Raw genomic sequence first — 18,739 nt, 5'->3', positions numbered from 1 at the left:
GTGAGATCTAGATGTAGTTGTGTTGCCATTATTAAGGTGTTGTATTCAAATTCATTGGACAATAGGGATTTCTTCCCATAGACTAGCTCATAAGGAGTGAATCCAGTGGTGGTCCTCTAGGTGGTGTTGTAGTCCCAAGTGGCCTCAACTAATCTATCTACCAAATCCTCAAATCCTTTCTGCTACTGCTAATCACCTTGGTTAGAATGCTTTCCAACATTCTGTTGGTTACCTCCACTTGCCCATTAGCCTGTGGGTTGAAGGGAGTGGATGTTCTATGCTTGATCTTGTGTTGGCTTAACAAATTTTTAATCATGTGAAATGTAAATTGACTACCTTGATCAATGACCAATTCTCTAGGGTACCCAAACTTATAAAATACATTTTCCCTTAAGAATTTAACCACCTTTTCTTTTGTTGCTTCTTTGATGGACTTGGGTTCAGCCCACTTGGTTAAATAGTCAGTGAACACATGATGTACTTCTTTTTCCTGGATGGAGGGTTAATGGGTCCAATGAAATCCATGCCCCACTTGTCAAATGGCTTGAAAGTCACTTGAGGTTGCAGAGGCATTTCATCCCTTGGGGTAGGTTTCCTTATCCTTTGGCACCAATCACGCTGACTAGTATACCTCCTCAAATCTTGGTGAAGAGTGGGCCAGTAATAACTAGCTTGTATTACTTTGAATGTTGTTCTTTTGGCTACAAAGTGACCTCCACAAGGCCCATCATGACAGGTCAAAAGGATGTCAAAGACTTCCTCCTCCCTGACACATCTTCTCAGAATTTGATGTGGGCCTAGTTTGAATAGGTTGCACCCAATCCAAGTTAATGGGGCACTTGTCCTTACAATCTTTCTCTTTTCCTTAGAGGACAAATTTGGTGGAAACTGTGTATACACATAGTAATTTTCTATGTCCGCAAACCATGCAGAGAGAATTGAAATAGCAAATAAATGTTCATCTGGTAACTAATCATCAACCATTCCTTCCTCCCCTACAAGCAAAGTCAATCTGGATAAAAAAATATACAACATTCTCCTTGCCAAGCTTATCAATAATAGTTAAGTCAAACTGTTGCAATAAAATTAACCATCTAATAATCAGAGCATTTGCATCAAGTTTGTTCATAAAGTATTTAATTACAGCATGGTGAGTATGTACAAATGTTTGGTAACTAGTAATGTAATGCCTAAATTTATTCAATGAATGCACAACAACTAGGAAATCGTTTTCAATCACTGTGTAGTTCAACTTGACTTTTGATACATTATTAGTAATGAAGTAAATGGCATAAGATAACTTGTCATCTAGCTAGCCTAGAGCTTCTCCTATCGCTTTGTCAGAGGCATCATTATGTATATGGAAAGGAAGAGCCCAGTTTGGGCCTCGAAGAATAGGTGCAGTAGTCAACTTGTCCTTTAGGGTATCCAAGGCTTCTTGATAGCTTTTTGACCATACAAATTCAAAGTCCTTGGAAAATAACCCAAATAAGGGAGAAGATAACTTTCTAAAGTCTTTCATAAATATCCTATAGTATCTTGCTAAACCTAGAAAATTGACATATCTCAGATTTTTAAAAGCTCGAACCCTTTGGATGATGGCTATCTTATTTGGGTCTACCTGCAATCCTTTCTAGGATGTTGAGTTTCCTAGAATAATCCCTAAAATAATAAAGAACTCACATTTTTCGGGACTAAGGGATAGGTTCATTTCAATGCATTTGTTTAGCACCTTACGCAAGTTGGAGAGAGCCTCCTGGAAATCACACCCATAAGGTGTAAAGTCATCCATATAAATGTCCACTGCATCATGGACTAGCTCGACAAAGATACTTAGGACCTCCCTCTGAAAAGTGGCAGGGGTATTGCATAGGCCAAAATGAAGGACCCTATAAGCGAAAGTACCCTAAGGATAGGTGAAGGTGGTTTATCTTGGTCCTCTGGGATAATTTGGATTTAATTTTATCCGTTGAACTGATCTAAGAAAGAGAAGAACTTTTTCCCTGCCAGGCCATCTAACACTTGCTCAATGAAAGGTAGATGGAAATGGTCCTTCTTTGTTGCTTTGTTTAACTCTTTGTAATCAACACAAATCCTCCACTTCCAATTTTAAAAATGTAAACTTTGAAACGGGAACTGATACTGTTACCCGTTTCGTAGAGATAGCAAAAAATGACCCGATTTTCAAAAGTGGTGATGCAGAATACACATGTTTTTTTTAGAACATGGTTTTTGGAACTTTAATTTTTTTTATGTGCATTAAGTTTTAGAATGGTACTGATTTTCATGCTGATTTTAAAAAGTGAGTATTCTGCATCACACCCTTTTTTTAGAAGACCTATTTTTTGACTTTAAATTTTCTAGTGTGTGAAATGTAAATAATTATTTCGTAACCCTTTTTTTAAAAGGCCTATTTTTTGACTTTAAATTTTCTAATGTATGAAATGTAAATAATTATTTCGTAAATTTAATCATTTTGGAAGTGATCTTCTTCTTCATATTTTCTAGTTTTTATTTTTTTTATTTTTATTTTTGTAGTCGGGCTTTTATTGATTTGCATATTTAAAGAAGAAGGTCGATATTTTACATTTTCGATATTCTACATATTTATACATCATTAATTAAATTTTCAATCCACATGAAATAATTGTCTCTAAAAAGGAAATATAAAAATATATATAAAAAAGACAAATACAAAAAATAAAAAATGTTAATAAAAATTTATATCATAAACCATAAAAGAATTTGGTAAAAAAAAAAAACAATTATATAATATATATATATATATATAATTAAGTAAGTAAATATTGAGAAATAATATATATATATATATATATATAGATTAACAAAAACTAGGAAAAAAAATAGAAACAAACTAGTTTAAAGAAAAAAATAGAAAAATAACAAAAAAAAATTTAAAAAACTAGTGAAATTAATATTTAAAAAAAAAACAAAAAATGTAAAAAAAATAAAATCTCACAAACCATAAAGAATTTGGAAAAAAGAAACAAAATTAATATATATATATATATATATATATATATATATATATATATATATATATATATATATATATATATAAGTAGAAATAGAGTAATTAAAAAAAAACATTAGAAAAAACTAGGAAAAAAAATAAAAATAAAAATAAAAACAAACTAGTTTTAAAAAAAAAAATAGAAAATTAACGAAAAAAATAAAAAAACTAGTAAAATTAATAATAAAAAAACAAAAATAAAATTAAATTATAAAAAAAATAAACCAAAAAAATGGTTATTTTTTATTAAAAAACAAAAATACAATTATCTTTTATTAAATATACCTATTTCATTTATCTATGACATTGGTAATTTAGAGGTTATAAGTGTTAGAGGTAGATTGATGTGATAAGAATCACAGATTAAATATTAAGATGTTAGTGATTATATTGTTTAGTGTTATAATATTATTACCGTTTACAATGACTAGAGTTAGAATGTTAGTATAAATATGTTAAAGGTAACTTCTTATTGATTAAGAATGATGTGTTATAGTAGCGACGCCATTATTGATTATAATATGGAGGATATAACCTAAAATTAGGATATGGAGGATATAATTTAAAATTAGGATATGGAGGATATAATTTAAAATTCTCATTAATCTTATACTTTCACTTCAGATTAGTAAAAATGGTGTTCCATCTGCATCTCTAGAATTTCAAAACTATTAGAAGAATCTGGCAAATAGCCCATACAAATAAAATGAAAAATCAAACCCTAATATAAATCATGGTCTAATACAAACAAAATATGAGAAATCAAACCGTAATATAAATGATGGTCTAATCTCTTTCCTTTTTGTAATCAAAAGAGCTATGCGAGAAGTACATCACAATAAATTCTCGAGAGAACCCAAGCTCTGAAACTGTGGCTTCTTTAATCGCAATCCATGTCTCAAACCATATAAATGGAAAAATCTATAAATAATGTTTATGAATGATGCCTCGTATAATAGAATATGGCCATTCAAAAATCGAAAAAGTTTATCATTCTATTTCAAGAAAAGCATAATTAGTTTCTCTGATTGGAATTAGGCCCAAAAGATATAGTGGGGATCCCCGTTTCATCCAATGCTGGGGGTGGGTTTTTCCATTGAGGCAGCGATGGCCTGGATATAGTGGGGATCTCCGTTTCATCCAATGCTGGGGGTGGGTTTTTCCACTCAGGCAGCGATGGCCGGGATATAGTGGGGATCTCCGTTTCATCCAATGCTGGGGGTGGGTTTTTCCACTGAGGCAGCGATGGCCCAATCGAGGTGATGGTTTTCAATAGGGGTCCTGCCTTCAAGACGGCCTGTACCAGCTTGCCTCTCTCGGGCAACTGATCCAATAACTGATCCAAAAAGTCTTCTGGTGGCTCTGGCAGATAGGCAGGCTTGGTTGCCGAGGTTGAGCGGCGAATGGAAGCACGAGATGTATGGAGCAGGTCCCGTTTTGGATCGCGACACGCCATGTGACTGCCAGCTGATGGTTCTAGGGACTCAGGTGCCGTATCTTTTCTGAGCCGCTGCTTCTTTTGGTGATTAAACGGTTGTTCTTCTGACTCGATGAGATTCGAAGATATAATGATATGGAGGATATAATTTAAAATTCTGCGTGCAGCGCCACCCCAGGCCGCCCCGCCCCGCCCGACGAGGGCGGGGCGGCCCTGGGGTGGCCCTGTGCGGGTGGAGGAGGCTGGGAGGGGGCGGGGAGGGAGTGGGCGGGGTGGGCGGTCGCGGACGGCGGGCGGGGCGGCCCTGGGTGGCCCTGCGCGGGTGGAGGAGGCTGGGGAGGGGGCGAGGGGAGGGAGGGGGCGGGGTGGGCGGTCGTTTTTTTTTTATTATTATTTTTTAAATAAAACGTTAATATTAATAAAAAATTTAATATGTTTTAAAACGTTAATTTTAATATGTTTTAAAAATTTGTTTTAATAAATAAAAAATAAAAAAACTTTAACAATATTTTTTAATTTTTTTATACAACACATAATTATAATTAATTTTTTTAATATATTAATTAAAAAAAAAATTTATTAATTTTTTAAATTTTAAATTAAAAAATTAAAATTTGTTTTAATTTTTTTTTTTTTTTTTTATGATTTATATTTTGAAATAAATAACATATTGTTTTGAAACAAAAGTTATAAAAAAAAACTAAAATTTAATTTTGATTAAAATATTTTAATAAATTTTTTTTATTAATTTTGTTTTTATTAATTTTTTTTAATAAATTAAAATTTAATAATTTTTATTGCTACAGTTTAATGAATTTTTTCTTTCAAATTAGAAAAAAAAAAGTTACATTTTAAAAAAGAAATTAGCTTTAATTTTTTTTGTTTGTTTTTAAATAAATAATGAAAATTTAATAAAAACATTTATTTATTTATTTATTCTTAAATCAAAAAGACTTTTTTTTGTAACTTGAAAATGTTATTTAATTTTTTTTATTTTTTTTATTGAAAAATACCTATATTTTTAAAATTTCGATATTTTTTTAGTTTTTTTTTTTAATAATTTGAGCTTATTTTTGTCTTTTTATTTTTTTCTACATGTTTTTAATATTAATTTTACTAGTTTTTAATTTTATTTTTTTGTTAATTTTCTATTTTTGTTTAATCTAGTTTGTTTTTTTTTTGGGGGGGCTAGTTTTTGTTAATGATTTTTTTAATCTTTATATTTTTACTTACTTAAATTTATATATATAAATTTTTTATTTTTTTATTTTTTTTTCCGAAATTCTTTTATGATTAAACAAATTTTTTTTTTAATATTTTTTATTTATATTTCGTCTCATATATATGTATTTTTACATTTATTTTTTAAGTAATTATCATTTTAATCTTAATTTCACTAATTTTTATTTTTTATTTTTGGTTAATTTTCCTTTTTTTTTTTTTAAATCTAGTTTGTTTTTAATTTTATTTTTTTTTAGTTTTTTGTTAATGTTTTTTTTTAATTTTTCTATTGTTACCTATTTAATTTTATAGTTTTTTAAATGTGTTTTTTTTTTTTTTTCCAAATTTTTTTATGGTTTACATATTTGTTTTTTTCCCCAATTTTTTTTAGATATGTTTTTTTTACTATTTATTTGTTTATAATTTGTAATTTTTTTCTAGTTTTTTAATTCTTATTTTTTATAGGTTAATTTTGTTTTGTTGTTTTTTTCTTTACATTTTACATTTTTATGATTGATTTTATTTTTGATGTTTGATTTTTTTTGTTTTGTGTTTTTTATTTTATGTTTTGTTTTTAGTATATATTTTTATTTTTTATTTTTTTGCTTTGTGTTTTTTCATTGTTTTAATTTTAATTTTAATTTTTTGAAATTTTAATGTTTTTCGGGGTCATGATAAAATATTTTATGCTATTATTTTGAAATGTTGAAATTTCACCCTTGAAAAAAAATTGTTGTCTCAGCATCAACACTTTTCGTTTTGAGGGTGCTTTTTGCACAAAATTTACCATTGAGAAAAAAAAAATGTTATTCGAACATCAACACTTCTCTTTGAGGGTGTTTTTTGGACAATTTTTGCACCAAAAATTGGTTTTCACTGTCATTTTTAAAACATGTTTAAAATTTAGCTTGGAAAAAAAAAGGTGTTATTCCAGCATCAACACTTTTCGTTTTTAGCACTGTTTTTGATGTTTTTTCGGGGTTTTTTGGCCAGAGTTCCCGTTTTGAGTTTATAGTTCCCGTTTCAAAGTTTACATTGTTTTTTTCTTTTGAACCAACACCAAAGGAGAAACCCACTCACTGTCCGAGATAGGGTAAATGAATCCTACATCCAAGAGCTTTCGCAATTCTTCTTTCACTATATCTTTGAGAGCTAAATTCATTCTGCTTTGGGGTTGTTAGACTAGTTTTCAACCTTATTTGATATAATTGTGGTGAGTACACACTAAGGTGTGCACTCCCTTCATTTCTTTGTAACTCCAAGCAAAGGCATCGAAATGTTCCCTTAGCATGTTGCACAACTCTTCTTCTTGCTGTACAAAAAGAGATGGGTTGATTTTCAAAGCTCTTTCAAGGTCGAATTCTATTGTCTTCACATGAGTAGGGTTTGAATCAGCTAAGAATATATCAATCTGATGGTTTCTCTTAGTTTAATTCACAACTTCCTCCAAGGACAAGGCGTTGGGAGTTGGATTTTAGAGGATGTGTTCAATCAAATCATCTTCATCAGGCTATCCTCCTCCCATGGCAGTTTCTAGGGTATGGAGTTGGGCTCAGTAAACTTCATCTTCTTCCTCCTCTTCTAGCCATAAAGGTAAATCATGTTCTAAATATGGATGAGCAGGAGGGTACAGAATAAACTTCTTGGATAGATGCCCATTTTTGATAGTCATGTTTCCATCCGTACAACTAATGTAGGCATCTGCAGTGACTAACCAAGGCATCCCAAGTATGTGAGGATAACCATTAAGCTTGGCCTTAGGCTGAAGGACTAGGAAGTTAGTAGGGTACTCCCACGAGTCAATGGAGACCATCACATCCTCAAAAATCTCCTCAAGGGCAACTGTGGAATAGTCTGCAAGCTGCAAGACTGTTGTGGTCTTTCTTAATGAACCCTAGAGATTTAGCTTGAGCATGGTGTCCTTAGTCATTAAATTAATGGCAACCCCAAGATCATTCAAGGTGTGTGGGACAATAGTTCCATTGATGTGCACATCTACTACCAAGCTTCCAGGGTCTAAATACTTTGGGAAAATTACCTACCCCAAAATTTAGTCGGACAGTTGTCCAATGACATTAATGCTAAGGGTGTCTCTTTTTTTCCTCCCTAGATGTTTGAAATACTTCTCTTTAATCAGGTTGTTGTAAATAGGTACATCCTTAATGGCTTGGAGAGGTGGAATTTTGACACATAGATTTTTTAGTTCGCCCAGAAGTTCATTCTGCTCTGCGATAAGATGGACTGGCTGAGTTGATATTTTAGGAAATGGTGGTGGATTCACTCTAGGTATACTTTCCTCTCTTTCCTTCTCACTCTACTTTGGTGGAGATTGAGGTTGGATGTCCACGAGTACTCTCCCAGACCTCCTGTTGATTTCCTGAATTTCCATAACATAAGCAGGGTAGGATGTCTCTCCACTATATACTTGTTGTGCTTGTATATTGTTAGGTTTCAGATTTGGCTATGTAAGAATTTGAGGTTGTTTAGGTAGAGCAAGGTGTAAGAGTTGTGGTTGAGTATGAGGTGAAGGCAATAAAGTTGGAGAATTATTGTATGGGGGCCTTCAGCCCAGGGATGGTGCATTCCACTGAGGTTGTGGAGGAGTATATGGCTGAAATGGTTGGTTGGTCAGCTGAGAATGGTGCTAAGGTGAAAAATACCAAGGATGTAAACTAGGAGGGATGATAAGGGGGCCCTTAAGAGGGAATGGATGTGTTTTGGTTAGGGTTGTAATATGCATAGGATCACCCTTGCATGCCCTGCTAGGACAGTTGAGGCCCATGAGGCCTCTTTTTATTATGTAGCAAAGCCATTCAGTCACCCCTTCAGTTGCACGATATAGACCTTTTAGTCCAGATAGAGAAGGGAACTTGTCTATGGAGTGGATTTCTTCACAGGCTAAGAAAATTTCTTTAAGGTTTAATGAACATTCATTCCTAAGGTGCCTCCTTGTGCATCTGGGGTAGAAGATGGCTAATTCTCTCTCTGCTTCCTCTCTCTTTCTCTTGATGTGCATATTGTCCATCTGTAGAGCAAGGGTTTGCAGCATTTCACTCTTGAAACCTTCCAACATATTTCCAACTTTACCTTTTATGGATGTGTTGGAAGAGGATGAGCTAGCCATTAGTTGACTACCTGTACCCTTTTTCTTAGTTTCCCTAGAATGGTTCTTAAAGGCAATATTGGTATCTTCATAGGGTAGTTGGTAGATGTCCCCTCCTGCTAGGAGGCTCAGGGTATCCAAAAGATCCTCCCTGACCCCCCTGAGTAGGACTAGCTTTAGTGACTAAGGATCAAGTGTGTGCCTGGCCCTTTTGTAGCTAAGCTAGAATCTTTCCTCATAATATTCTAAAGACTATCATGCCCTAAGGTAATTCTAAAAATTTCCTCTTTATTGTCTTTGGACGTAGAATAGTCTCAATACTTTTTTTTGAAGGCTCGTTGCATCCAAGCTTAAGTTTTGATGGTATTCCTAGGTAGACCCATGAACCAGCACAGAGCTGCATCCTTGAGAGTAGATGGGAATAATTTCAACTTCTGATCATGAGTGGTGTAATCATAAGTTATGCATATGATAACGAACTCAAACAAGAAAGTATCTGGATCTTCTAAGGTTAGGCCATGCGAGTGAGGAAGAGTAGAGGGGCTTATGTTTTTCATCTTGGCATCCCCATTGGTTTCTCCAATGGGAAAAGAACCCTCAATTATTTCTATATCTCCTGTATCATTTCCATTTTCAGCCATTAGTTCAGTTGGAATGGGTTCTCCTTCTTCTTCCCCATGTAGGCTCTTCAAAAATCTATGGTTTCTCACCTAAGGGGTCCTCCAATTCACAGCCACCAAAGAAGAAGGAAGGTTGGCTATTTGAAATGGTGGGGGTATTTGGTAGAAATTTTCCTAAGTTATCCCTATTCCTACGAGGCATGAAAGAAGTGTTTTTTGCTTTTTTTGTTTTTCAATATTTAAGACTAATTGCAGAATTGAAATAACAAACTAAATGGAAACTAACTGCTGAATGAAATCTCACTTGTAGAATGGAAAGGAAAGCAAACCCACTTACAATTAATTTTTCAGAATTAAAGCTAATAACGAAATGAAAGAGATATGAAATGGAAGAAAGAAAGAAAAAATCACATCTACTCAGACACCTCGCTAGAAATGATGCCAAAAAGTGATGAGAACCATTATTGCTGCAAGAATGCTGCAATTCCTGGGGCTACCAACTTTACTTTATCAACCTGGCGTTTGTACAAACTTGTAGGTGACAATGTTGTATACACAAGTTGATGCAATGGGTCCACTCTTTGTCACTACTGAGCCAACAATAGACCACTATCGTTTCTCAAACCGACCTTCTATTCATTTAGAAGAAGATTGATTACCAATGAAGAAAGTGGAATTTCACCCTAATTGAGAGAATTGAAACTTTGTCTACTGTAGTAGTGAAAGACTGAAATAAATTCTTTGAACACACCACTCATCTAACTATTTGTTAAGAGATCTTGCTTTAGAATAATTCTAAGCTAACATATGTGTAATCCTAACTATCCTATGCATGAAATCTGAGATAATCAATTACTTTACTGTTGTGCATATGAATGAACACAATAACTCATTTTTCCTTTTTGTCCTTTTTTTGTGAGAATGTGAATGCTAAATCTTCTTAGTGGTATGGAAGGTGGGTTAGAGATGGTTGTGAAGCTTAAGATGGCTTAGGAGGAAAACAGGGGTCTTCTCCTAACTTTCTAGATGAATTTTCCTCAAATCGGCCTCAAAACATGCCACTACAGGTCATCCTACAGGATTTACTAATGCACCTACACGATGTCTTAATGCTCCTAGAGGATCCCCTGTATTCCTATAGGACCCAACTGAATGCATAAGGAGGGTTTTGGAAGGTGGTATAAGGGTTAGCGAAGGTGAATGATGGAAGAAATAAGGAAAGGGAGTGTCTAGGACTTCCTTAGAGCTCAGACCAAAGTTTGTGAAATGGTTGGATTTGTTCAACAAACCTAGAGAGTTGTTCTTAGGGAATGATGAGTTGGTTGATGAAATTAGTGGATATTGATGATCGTGGATGAATGAGGTTATGTTGGGTCTACTGGCATGGGATCTTCTTGCCCTACTGAAACTCCTGCAATACATACATCACTAGAATTCACACATGGATCATGTCAAACAAGAAACATTTCCAATCAACATAAGAAAACAAAATCCCATTATTTAGTTTCCTATTTCATGCATATAAATACTTGAAGAATATTGTGAAACACCATGAGATCTAATACTAATATGGATATATCAAAAAGAACAACTAATACTATTTCTCGAAAATTGAAAAGATGTTGGTCTAATTAGCAGAAAGCCCTAAACTCCATAAGAAATCAGAATTCTGTCTTTTTGGGGTTGAATAGGAGTTTTTCCACAAAACATGGTACCTGAAGGGAGGAGTGAGGCCAAATCCACCTTCTATCAGTTTTTTTGGTATTTATTTATCTCGCTAATGCTATTGCTAAAGTAATGGACAAATGGAAGCAAACTAATAAAATTCACCACTATTTGCAATGAAACAATGCCAAAATCAGTTCAACAATTAATCTATGAAACAACCTAAGAATAAAAGTACAATAAGAGGAATCTATGCTAGTAGGGTTGGTCCGTAACCCAATATATTTATCCCTCTAAGTCAACTCAGTGCTGGATCAAGGAAATGCTCATTCTCATTATCATATCAAAAATTACATAATAGTGTTTTTCCATAATATTTTAACTCCAAAATGCTTAGTGCTCTTACATAAAAAAATATATATCCTAATGAGGCTCTAGGCATCCTTATTTATACAACTGAAGTCTCCAATAAATTCCTTAAATCTAGGGAGTCTTGGCTCCCAAACTTAAGATGAACTGGTTCTTAACTGCCACTAACTCGACTACCCATGATCTCCATGACTCGACTGCTTGCAACTTCTATATAGTGTTATTTTATTGAGGGATATTCGAATGAGTGAGGATTTAATGAGGAAGATCCATCTCCTATTATCTCTCCTTCTTTTCTCATTCGAGTTACTGCACCTTAATTAGCCAAAATTGCCATGATTTTCTCCCAAAAACCTGTAATCAATGCACATTAGACCACTAGACATAACATCTTACTTTTACTCATCTCATTAAGAAAAATATAATTAAAACATGTAAGGAATTATGAGAAGAGTTGATTTTAGTAAGCTTGGAGGTGTATTAAGGTCCATATAGTTACCCAATGATGAGGCTCATCATCTGCAATAGTAATTATATGGCTCTTTCAAAATGCAATACAAGTATTAGACTGAAAGGAACATTGAAAATTTCTTACACTTGAGTCTGCTTATTACAAGATCAAATTGAATTTTCTTGTTCTGCACATAAGTATGCTTATTCTCCACTCAGCTAAGACACCTTCAAACTTGTGAAGATCAATCGAGAGAACTTTTGATCTCTGGATGCTTATGGTTGTATAATCTACTCACTAATTATCACGATTTCATTTTTCGGTGCCATTAGGCAATGATGCCTTCCAATAGACAATCATTCAATGACCATGTAACAGATTGAGATTCTAGAAACTGCATAGAGGATAATTAATAATTCATGTAATTAACACTAATCTTGAATATCTTAATTGACCCCAGTAGGAAATTTTATTTTATTCTTCTAGGCATTGATCATCATATTCCCAACCTAAACAATTTCACATGCTCTTACCTAAATATCCAAGCCAACATGCACGACCCAATAATTTTAATACATCTCCTCAATATGATTTAAACTTTGACTTTAACCAATTTCCAACATAAACTTCTCAGACTTAAACGCAAATTTCTAATGTATAGTGCATTCGATTCTTCAACCTATGCTTGCATCAGTCAGTAAAATAAAATGCTCTATGATACACAGGTCACAGCACAAATTACCACATGTGTCATGCTCCAACTCATAGTTTCCTCACAAAAAACCAACATAATCAATGTTAAAGTTTCATGCGTTAACTATTCTCCAACTCATGACCCTCACTAATAAATGTAGCTCCTCATTCAAGTCAACATTCAACACTTCACATTTTATACACTTCCAATGTTTGGTGCACAACTTCCAGTACAAGTCAATGTAGATCCTGGAACCCTAAAAACTATTGACCCTATTTTTGATATTCCTCGTGCCAATCTGCAGCATCTATAACATGTCTCCTCATTAAAATTTGGATCTACCAATACAGTCAACAATTCCATGATCTCTGCAATAGAGAATCTTCACAATAATTACACAATCACCATCCATTTCTTTCTTTGAGCATCGTATGTTTCTCCACTGTTTGGATAGAAAAATATAAGTTTCGAACTGACCTTCTAAATGGAAAGTATCAATTCATAAATAAAATGAGGTGGGGTGCAATTGATGCCAACAAGAACTGCGTTTGGACATGAATCAGCTAAGGCAACACATTCTGTGAAGGAGTCTCCACTTGCTACATTTACGCCATCATTGGAGTTGAAGGAAAACCAAGCTGGTATTTGGATATTATTTTTTCAAGTAATTTGATGTATGTCTGAGCCTCCAACTTATTTGGTATTGATTCAAAAGCTAATAAATCAAATGTTGATTCAGCAAGAACTTGCACACATCTTTGATGGAAATATTTTAAATCTTGTATTGTCATACCAAGTCCATAATCACCATTGTATTCAAAACCATATTCCAAGGAAGCCCCATAACTTCCGACAATGGTTTCCACTAATATATGTCTAACTTTTGGAATTTGAGCATCATCAACACTAGCATTTAATATTTTTGTACATTTTTTTCAAAATTGTTCACGTGATTTACAATCAATCTCAACACTCTTACACAATAGAGCTTCTCCCTATGTTACTAAAAATGATTTTAATTCAAAACCTTGAATAGCTTGTTGGTATGATGTTGTGATTATGATCTTTTCTCCTGCTTCAATATATTCTTGGTGAACTTCCTGGATGAGATGGGGAAATTCAATCAACACCTACAAGCCTTTAGCATGAAAACACCTTCTATTATGACGTTGCCAAACTGCTAACCATGTTCATACTCCAACACACCTCTCACATATTTTACCTTCACACAAGCTTACGAAAATATTCTCTACACATAACAACTTTAATCCAGCTCTGATACCAAAAATGATGCATAAAACCATAGGGTCTTCAAATTAATAATAACAAAACATAAAACTGAAATCCATAGAATACATATGCGCTTAAAATATAAGAAATAATTCATTAAAGAAATAAAATATTTACAATAGATTTATTGGCTTAATCATTGGTCTCTCATTCCTCACTCTACTTCACTTACATGCCTCATGGGCTCACATAGATTTATACAAGGGGATCTAAACCCATAATAGTTTCTAGATCCTAAACAATCTCCCACAATATCTCTCATGATCCATAAAAAATCTCACCTAATCCCTTATCTTTAGATAAGATATAACTAACCCATAAAATATCTCAACTCTTCCAAAATACTCTTGAACTTTCTCCTATTTACAATAATTCTCATTCTCTGTTAAACCTATAGGAAAAATAGATTAAATTATTAAATATTGACTTAGGGAACTAACTCCTTTAATGAACATGATACCCTAGGTTATATGCTCATGCATAAAAAAAATTTGGTCTAATACATGACATAAAAGTTTAAAGTAACAATATCAAGCTTGAATCTCAATAGCTACATCTAGATGAAAAAAACTTTGAATCCTAATGAGCTTTTAATTTAGTTTAGTTATACAAAATGGAAGCTGAAGTGAATCCCTTGAAAGTAGGAGCAGTTCCCTTGATCTCGAAAATGGTGGATCTTGTCCCTCTTCATCTCCACTTGGACTAGGAGTCACTCGATTTCCAATGAAATTGAGTTGGTGAGAGAGGATATTGTGATCCCAAGCTGAGTTTAGGAAGTTAGGGAGGTGGGTAAACCCCCTATATTCTCTCTTAGGTGTCTCCATAAAGCCCCTGCACAGTAATAGCCTAAAACATCATTTTCCTGCAATTAAACCACATTAGACAACATTCTATGAAAAACACCTTTTACTCCTCTTAGTAAGCATAGTATAACAAAAAATGTGAATTAGTGTAAGAGAATAATAGTTTTAACGCTGGAGGATGGCATAATGATCTTCAAAATGTACATATTGATGGGACTCATAAAGAATAATAAAAAATTGAAATAAATAATATAAATTAATGTAAATCGAATCGCAATGTACCAAAGCAAGAAGTGACTCATAAACTGTGCAAATGTCATCAAAACCAAGTCTCATTCTTTGTTGCAACAAGTCTTATGTTGGCATAGTTCCATATTTTTTTCCTGCATGTTTTAAACCCCATTATAAATCATAGATTTAATATAAAGGATTTTTTTGTTCTATTAACTATAAACTCAAAAAAGTAAATCACCATAGATACATACAATTCCACAATTAATTTTTGATATGCCAACCTATGCTCACAACCCTTATTTAACCCAATGTCAATCAATTCTTTGGATGGCTCTTCTTTGTATGTTAGAACCTCTTTGAAAACATTCAAGGATGGTTTCTTTAAAATAACTAAGAATATACAAAAATGAAACCTTTATTTGTTATAATGAAATACTAAGAATTACTCACAAACTTTAAAATCAACCTTTTTCTTCCTCTTCATCTTGTTTTATGTAATGAATGTGCTTCGTCTTGTTTTATTTTCTGCAATAAAATAATTGAAAAATAGTATTTAATGATAAAAATTTCTTGATATGTACAAAGTAAACCATGATTGCATACATTTGAAGCATGTTGTTCTTGAGATGGCTTCTCCTATGATGAAATTATGTCTATTTATTTGTCCATCACCTTATACATTTTGTTGGACATGGATACTGACATGTTTCACATATCAACACATTGATCATTTGAGATTTTCATAATATTCTTGGAAAAATGAATAAATTATTTTTATAATGATATATGAAAACTATATTTAACAAAACCGATATTAATAAATTAATGGTTTGTAGTAATATATACATATAATTCTAGAAAGTCATTTTACACAATTAGAAATATTACCTTTTGAATGATTATTTTTTGTCATTGTATCTTTTTTCTATTTCAAGTATGACATGTCTCATTGACCATTTCTCTAGAAATGCTTCCTATAATTTAGATATAATTTCGTTCTTAGAATCATTGCATTGATTTTCATATTATCGGTGGAAAGTATGTCTATACGTTTATTCCACTAGATACCTCATAGTTTTGTAAAAAATTCCCCCCTTTAATTAACCTCCAAAGACACTCTAGATGAGTTAAAACTAATAAATCATCATTTACATGCTCAATAATCTTTCTTTTCTTCCAACAACATTGATATTTTCCTTCATTATTGCTCCCTGTAGAATGTTAAACATATATGAATTAATAGATGGTTTGAAACATGTTATCTAACATTCTTAAGTATATTATTAATGAAAATTAAAAAATACAAAGAAAAAAGTCATATTGAATAGTATTATTTCATTCACTCGATTCATCATTCTGCAATAATTCTATCAGGCTTTTATGCTCTTCTGCACCTAGATTAGAAATAATATTATTGACCCTGTCCATTTTGTGGCTCCATATGACACACGCCAATGAATAAATATTAGTTAAAATTGCATATAGTTCAAACATATTAATTTTGTAAAGAATTTACAAAGAACTTTCTTTCTTTCCTTTTTTTGATGTGTTGTCATTGTGTTGATCAATATTTTTTTTACTTGATACCTTCTGGTACATTTGTATCAATGTACAACCCATACGATTCAATACAGAAGCCATTAGATATATTTTACAAATAAATAAAATATTTTTTAGCTAAAAAAATCTCTTATAACTGTTGCGTTTATCTAGACAAGCAAATGCACCGGTGAATTTATAAGATTAAATGTACCAGGCATTGAATTTCTCAACACTGTAATGGAAAATTATTATTTTTAATTAATTTTAAATTAGGACAGTGTGATTTGTAAGGCTAAACACATCTCACTGATTTAACGATGCTATTAGGAACAGGCACACCTGTGAATTATATTATAAGGGGTGCATCGTGAAACATATAGCTATAGTTTTTTAAAAAGAAGAGGGTTGGCGGTGTGATTTGTAAAGCTAAATGCAACAGAATAATTTAATAGCACTATTAGGAATAGGCATGTCGGTAAGTTTTATTACACCGGGAGAAACAATGAACATACTAGACATAATCCAAAGCATTATAATATACTTGTGCATTTTGTTACTTAGGTAGCCCCAATTCATTATATTACATAGGGTGCACCACAAAACATGTAATCATTTTTCTAAAAATCAGAGAGGGCTAACAGTGTGATTTGTATGGCTCAACACACCACAATGATTTAGTGGTGCTATTAGCAACATGTGTTACGGTGTGTTATATCACACCAGGAGAAACAATGAACAAACTAGACAGAATCAAAAGTGTTATAATTTACCGATCCATTGTATTAGTCAGTAGCACAAGGTTTAGATCTAATTCAATAAGTGATTCCCCTAATTTATATGTCAAATTCTCTATATATAGTAAGTACATAAACCCATTAAATTTAAAATTCCTAAATTGAAAATCCCTAATTGTGAAGTGGTAGAGAAAGTTAAACGTTGATGTGAAATTTTGCAGGAAGAATCAAGGGTTTAAGTTAAGTATTGTTTTTTTTTTTTTTTGTTCTTTCTGAATTTTATTTAAATTTAAATAGCAATAGAGATTGTAAAAAATTATACTAGTAAAATCTATAGTAATTTTTTTATTATACATGTTACACTAAATTTTGTCACCATGACTGTCGATTCAGATCTCTCGCCATTCGATGAGTGTCTCAAGTGAATCCTCTATGAAGCTTGAAGTAAAACAATAGTGGCAACAAAAGGAATTTTTGGTTGCACTTCTTAAAAACTATTTTTGAGTATCTACACAATTTTCCTAGCCATTACCTATTCATGTGCAATTTTTACCATTGTGGCTTGCACAATCCTACACACTCTCTTCCACTATAAACTGTGCAATCCTATTCATGCAAGTAAAAATAAAAAACAAAATTATAGAAGCTTTGATGGAGGAATCCCATCCAAATTAGAAACCTCTAGCTACTATATACCTGTGCCTCATCCTTGGTTCATGGAACTAATCTCCTCCTCTTAAGCATCATATCCCTTGAGAAGAGGAACAAGAAACCTCCTCCTCTTTCCTATAAATTGAGCTCAAGACTAGAGGATGAAGGGAGAGTTGGATTTGGATCCGAAGAGCTTCTTGTTAGGACTCCAAATTGACCACTTTTGACCTTGTATTTTTGCTATAATATTACCCTCTTCAGTCCATAAGTTGAAAGCTTTTGATTACATAATGACCTAATCATTCCAAGGTATGAAGCAACTCTCCTCATTACTATATGTTTAATCGTTCATTACATATTCATGTTATCTTTATAATTAATCTTTGGAGAAGTTAACCAAGTTGCTAAGTAACCGTTGAACTGTCTAAAGTCTGCAGAAATTATAGTTCGTAGTTGCTGCAACACCAGAAATAGCAACTACGTAGTTGCTGCAACACCAGCAACAACAACTATCTAAAGCAGGGAAAACGTTATTTTGCAACAACTGGAATACCGGAAATGACAAACAACAACTATCCGAAGATCAGTAGAGTTCCATGCTGACACAGCACGATCAACAACTGTCCAGAAAGGGTAAAACACAGTTACAGTTGCTGAAACACTAGGAACAACATGAGTTTATTAAATCAACAACAATGGTGAAGCGGAAAAGGATAGTATGAGGATTCCAAGAAGACGGTTGAGGTTTGTTTACCAGCTGTGTAATAGTAAGAGACCCAAGAAAGAATACACTGTCACACTGTTGTAACGACATCCTGTAACAAGGATGGATTTCTTATTTTTGACAAAAAGGTTAAACTGAATGAACCATGACGGTCTATTGTAATAGA

The 18,739-nt window shown here is 32.9% G+C and overlaps 1 pseudogene; it reads right to left on the bottom strand.

The window, feature by feature from the left end:
• Positions 1–12,988: 12,988 nt before the first annotated feature.
• On the bottom strand, positions 12,989–14,066 carry LOC149263799 (selenocysteine methyltransferase pseudogene; annotated as a pseudogene).
• Between the last annotated feature and the right edge of the window lie 4,673 nt (positions 14,067–18,739).

Source organism: Pinus tabuliformis, chromosome 6, assembly GCF_031772625.1.
Source record: "Pinus tabuliformis cultivar Carrire ecotype Pingquan chromosome 6, CPIR1, whole genome shotgun sequence".
Classification (NCBI taxonomy): Eukaryota; Viridiplantae; Streptophyta; class Pinopsida; order Pinales; family Pinaceae; genus Pinus; species Pinus tabuliformis.
This window is presented reverse-complemented; position numbering and strand designations above follow the sequence as displayed.